Source organism: Berghia stephanieae, chromosome 5 (genome assembly GCF_034508935.2).
Source record: "Berghia stephanieae isolate SIO BIC M18660-M18661 chromosome 5, UCSD_Bste_1.3, whole genome shotgun sequence".
Classification (NCBI taxonomy): Eukaryota; Metazoa; Mollusca; class Gastropoda; order Nudibranchia; family Aeolidiidae; genus Berghia; species Berghia stephanieae.
The window spans coordinates 49,501,843-49,507,924 of NC_088364.1; the positions used below are offsets into that span (position 1 = coordinate 49,501,843).

At 38.2% G+C, this 6,082-nt stretch overlaps 1 protein-coding gene across 3 annotated transcripts in view; it reads right to left on the reverse strand.

Annotated features, from left to right (window-relative positions):
* LOC144973110 (uncharacterized) overlaps window positions 1–457 on the reverse strand; it is a 41,507-nt gene extending 41,050 nt beyond the window's left edge. For all 3 annotated transcript variants that reach the window (XM_078915157.1, XM_078915156.1, XM_078915155.1), the window contains exon 1: window positions 114–457. The gene's annotated coding sequence lies outside the window, so the exon portion shown is untranslated. The remainder of the gene's footprint in view (window positions 1–113) is intronic.
* Between the last annotated feature and the right edge of the window lie 5,625 nt (window positions 458–6,082).

Genomic DNA, 6,082 nt, shown 5'->3' on the forward strand with positions numbered 1-6,082 from the left:
ACAAAAAAAACAACTAGCCTAAATATTTATTTTGATATCAGGTAATAAACATAGACATGATAATTTATGTAATAAACTAAACATAGCTATTAAGTCCTTAAAACTTTATTCACCAGATCGAAATTCCTATTGATGCGTCACGTGACTGTTTACATAGCACCAAACAACTTCTGTTGACAAATAATGAACGGTCACTCTATGAAATCCATAGTCGAAGAAGTCGTCTTTTTTCTCCTTACTCCGATCGCCTCGTCAAGCAAGCTACACGCCCTTCTAAAACCCGGTGTAAAGTAACCGAAATGCATTACAAATAATTTTCCACCGCCTTTAACTACACCATACAACAAAGCTAAAAGCTGTCAGACAGTCGACATCGCCCCTTCGAAACCCCGATTCACTTCAGCAATTTTCTTTAGAAAGGGCCGGTCTCACAGCTTGGCTCGCTGGGTTCTCGTATGGGTACCTACTCGAGAATCTAGAACCGATAAGCTCTCTCTCTCTCTCTCTCTCTCTCTCTCTCTCTCTCTCTCTCTCTCTCTCTCTCTCTCCCTCTCTCTCTATCTATCTATCTATCTATCTCTTTCTCTCTCTATCTCTCTCCGTTTCTCTCCACCTTTCTTCCCCCTCCCCTCTCTCCCCTATCTGAACTCCTTCCCTCCAACTCCCTCCCTCTTTACCTCCCTTCTATATCGCCCCCTCTCTCTGACGAGACAAGGGGAATATTTTCATATCTCTCTCTCTCTCTCTCTCTCTCTCTCTCCTGTCTCAACTCCTCTCTCTCTCTCCCCCTCCCCCCCTCTCTCTCTCTCTTTCTCACTCTCTCATCTCTGTCTTTCTGTCTCCTTCTGTGTGTGTCTGTGTGTGTGTCTCTCTATCTCTCTCTCTCTCTCTCTATCTATCTATCTATCTATCTATCTATCTATCTATCTATCTATCTATCTATCTATCTATCTCTTTCTCTCTCCGTTTCTCTCTCCGTTTCTCTCCACCTTTCTTCCCCCTCCCCTCTCTCCCCTATCTGAACTCTCCTTCCCTCCAAATCCCTCCTCTTTACCTCCCTTTCTATATCGCCCCCTCTCTCTGACGAGACAAGGGGAATATTTTCATCTCTCTCTCTCTCTCTCTCTCTCTCTCTCTCTCTCTCTCTCTCTCTCTCTCTCCTGTCTCAACTCCTCTCTCTCTCTCCCCCTCCCCCCCTCTCTCTCTCTCTTTCTCACTCTCTAATCTCTGTCTCGCTGTCTCCTTCTGTGTGTGTCTGTGTGTGTGTCTCTCTCTATCTCTCTCCCTCCCTCCCTCTCTCTCTCTCTCTCTCTCTCTCTCTCTCTCTCTCTGACGAGGCTTATCAAGCATTGACCCATTCCTAGAATCGCTGTGATTTTAACCACTGTGTTATAACCAGGAAGTCTATGATTTTATAGTTTATAGAGGCAATAATATTATTATAGACCTTTAACCAGTCAACTGGCGTACTCTGGAAAAGCTCGTATTTAAAAATTTGGCCAGAGAGCTCGTCCTTCAAATTATATCGACCGATTAAAATGACCCTCATCTTGGCAAAAACACTCAAACCTGGGACTTCGCGAAGTCCCAGATTTGAGAGTTTTTGCCAAGATGAGGATCAATTAAATCGATAGATATTAAAAGGATGAGATTTCTGGCCAAATTTTTAATTACGAGTTTTTCGGGGGTACGGTAGTTGACTGGTTGAAAGTTATGACACAGGGCGTGAAATACCTCACCTGTGACTGGCATGTCAGTCCTTTTAGTCTCGGTGTGGTTCAACCCTAGTGTTCAAATTGAATAGTATGACATCTACTAATTTCTTGCACATTATAATAGTTATTGGTCCTTGGTGATACTGATTCTGATGATGACGATGATCGAGTAGTAGTAGTAGTAGTTGTCGGAGTAGTAGTAGTAGTAGTACTAGTAGTAGTAGTAGTAGTAGTAGTAGTAGAGTATAGTAGTAGTAGTAGTAGTAGTAGTAGTAGTAGTAGTAGTAGTATAGTAGTAGTATAGTAGTAGTATAGTAGTATAGTAGTAGTAGTAGTAGTAGTTAGTAGTAGTAGTAGTAGTATAGTAGTATAGTAGTAGTGGTATGTAGTAGTAGTAGTAGTAGTAGTAGTAGTAGTAGTAGTAGTAGTAATGCAGCAGCAGTAGTATAGTAGTAGTAGTAGTATAGTAGAGTCGTCGTCGTGTAGTAGTAGTAGTAGTAGTAGTAGTAGTAGTAGTAGTAGTAGTAGTAGTAGTAGTAGTAGTAGTAGTAGTAGTAGTAGTAGTAGTAGTAGAGAAACGATCTTTCTGACCAAAATTTTTTCATAATATGTTTTTTTTTCAGAGTTCGACAGAAAAGGTCTCATGCACAATTAAATTTGTTTTCCAAGAATGTATCAATAGGTTTAGATTGCTATTATAGATATGTCGTTAAATGATTGTATCCGCCTGTATATTGATAAAAATTCGTTGTCAGTGTTATTTTTTTAAAGACGCGCAACGAAGCTCTCTCTCTCTCTCTCTCTCTCTCTCTCTCTCTCTCTCTCTCTCTCTCTCTCTCTCTCTTCTTCTATCTTCATCTCTTCTCTTCTCTCTCCCCTCTCTCTCTCTCTCCATCTCTCTCTCTCTCTTTCTTCGCCTTTCTTCCCCCTCCCCTCTCTCCCCTATCTGAACTCTCCTTTTAAGGGAAAGAAAATTTTTAGCGAATTTAAATGCGGGATTCTGAACCCGTGTGGGAGTTAAAGAGCACTCGTCTCACCGAAAAAGCGACGGGAATCGATTCCCAGTGCAGTCGGGATTTTTCTAATCCACCAAACTGTAATCGGAAAGGACTTTACTTTAATATACTCTAGTTATATAAAAAAAACTCTTTATCGGGACCCATGTAACCCGCCGAAACGGTTATAATCTCGCTCGTTACAGACCTTGGCACTCGTGATGGGGATGGGAGTCACTATAGCTCAATTGATAGATTATCCAAATAGGCCAGACACGGATCTAAGTAGATTTGTTTTTCTTACCCAAATATCCAACCAGTAGTGAATGGGTAGTTGCCTCTGGTAGATCTGAGGGAAAGCCGCTCCTCTGCAATAAGTACACTTCACGTCCAATCCTAAAAAGTAAAAATCAATTGTGACCTATTCCGCGAGACCCCGCCCAGTTTTGAGAGTTTTTGACAAGATGAGGGTCATTTTAATCCAGCGATATTTGTGACGGGCCGTCTCAAAGCGGTATTATGTTAGAGTGAACTAAGTGAAGGAGACTGAGTTCAAAGCCACAATAAATTGGAAACTTGGGACTATTTTTCTGTCTGTACGTTGGAAAGCAAATGTGATATCCTACTTTGGAAAACACGCAAAGAATGTATTATAATAATAATAAAAATAATAATAATAATAATAATAATAATAATAATAATAATAATAATAATAATAATAATAATAATAATAATAATAATAATAATAATAATAACAATAATAATAAGATTCGAGTCCCCCTCTGAGCGGTGCATAGTTGAGTACTTGGAAAAGGGTCTTTACTCACATTCTCTCACCTGAACTCAGGTGTAAAATGAGCACTTGGCCGTTAACAGCTATCGTAATATCATCGCCTAACGAGCGTCATGTCTCGTCCTACATGTTAAATGTAGTTAACAATAATGAGCTTGGAGCAGTTTAAGTGGATATTACTCTATATAAAAGCTCAAGTTTTTATTTTTTTGACATAGAGAGAATATTTTACTCAGCCGGAATCGAAACAAGGCGTTATGTATTTCCACACTATCATTATTCATCCTCTCGTGTTTTATAATGTGCTATTTACGACACTGAAGTTGTCAATTTTATATCATTTTAAATACATTATGGTCAAATAAAAGAAATATGCCTTTGCTTTAAACTACGCCCTGGATATTATACTCGACTGCTTTGCCCCTTTCACCATTAAATCCTGGAGTCAAATTAATATAAATTTTCACTTTACAATAGATTATAATCTTTTAACTCACTCAATCCTAGAGTTTTGCTACTTTTCAAAATTGGAAAAAATGTATTAAAAATGGGCATGAGCATAGATAGTTTTATTCAAATATCATTAACATATAGAAATTAAAAACATTAGCTTTGATACTACGCCTATAATTTGTCTCATAAAAATGTGATAAATAGGCGTGGGGTAAAAGTAACCTGGTTAAACGACGAATATAGTCGGTGTTAGGGTTGAGTGAGTTAAAAAATAATAACCGCTTTATTTGTGGTTAAAAGACATTATATAATTTTAGTTTCAAAATATCACAGTCCGGCTAAAGTAATGAGCTATTCATGTGGTCATAAAGATGAAGCCAAAGTTTTCATAATCATTGTCACCCATCCAATGAATTTCATGCTCAATGTGGCTCTACTTTGTAACATGTCAAAGTCATCTTACCCTTCACCCATAGACGCACCACATTTGACTTGATTTTTAAAATCGCACGATTGATTGACTTCGCCTTTTCTGTCCAAAAAAACCCCCAATCTTATAACTTTTGACAGGCGTTCTATAGATAGAATGCGCTTGGCCAAGGAGTTCACAACATTGCCATCCGGAAGTATAACGGACCAACACACAAACTCTGTGTAACCATGAACTTTTATAGTCTGGTTAATACAGTTTAGTGAGAACAACTCACAAACGCGATGGCAAAAACAATAACAAAGGCCTGAGTGACGTCATCTGCATACTATCTATACACTCTTGATTTGCACTCTAAACCCGTCCAAAGCCTGCCTTTGATCTTGTTTTTTGAACACTCTTGTAAAGGGTATGCAATATTATAAGGCCTGTGAAAAGGTGGTTTTTTTTATAAACAGAACTGTGAAACGTTGCAACAGTATCAAGTATGAAGCGAAAAATGCTACTTCTGTCAACAGAATCAAAACAATGGTTAACAATAATAAAGAAATAATTAGTTTCCGATATGATTGTGATTAAATTTAAATACACAAGGTATTCAAAGGTCAGTTGAACTAAATAACCCTTTACATGATATTATATAATATGATATGATATGATATGATTTTCTCTCTCTCTCTCTCTCTCTCTCTCTCTCTCTCTCTCTCTCTCTCTCTCTCTTTACTTTTTATTTTGGTAACATGAAACATGGATATTATACCTTCTATATAGGCCGCTGATGCATCTTTCCCTGTGTTTAACCTGTTGTTCGGGGGGCAGCGTGACTCAGTGGTACGGTCTTTGTTTCGTACCCAAAAAGTACCGAGTTAGATCACCCGCCGGTGCGCTGTGTGGCCTAGCTCGATTTGCGGTGCTGTACTGCGGCTGACGCCTGGATTATTCCTGTCTTCCCTTGGAATAGACCCTAGAGACAAATTTCCCCTATGGGATGAATAAAGGGAATGTTTTTTTTAAAATTTAACTGCAGTAATCTGGAAAGATACGTGTTATTTAAATTTGACTAGAAAACTCGTCCTTCAAACATCAATCGCTTTAAATGATCTTCACCATGGCAAAAACTCTAAACCCGAGCCCTTGCGAGGTTTAAATCGATCGTTTTGAAGGACGAGTTTTCTGATCAAACTTTTAGATATTGTCTTTCTACAGGACGACAGTTAACTGGTTAAATAGGCCGCTGATATCGGGTAAAATGTTGAAGTGAACCCGATGTCTGAAATTGGATTCTAGAGACATCTCAGGATCCAGCTACCTTAAAAAATAGGTTTGGGGGTCAACATTGTTCCGTAAAGCCAATGTTAAGTTTGTATCATCGAACACTGAATTACCGCATATCTAAAAATGATAAAACTATTTTTACAGATATATACAGACTTTTAAGTGTAGCATGCCAATATTTCTTAAATTAAGGGTTATTATATTACCCGTTGACTCAAAGAAAAAAAAAAAGATTCGTCTCGAATCTATGTTTATTTCCACAATGCAGTAGTATAATAAGAATAATAGGTGACAGACTGTTAGAAAAAGCCTTTATTTCTAAGCAAATAAATATTGGGGGTTCTCCACTAGTAGTAAAAAATAATACATATCAAGATACTACTTTGGCTACAATCAATATGTCAGCTACGGTACGTACGAT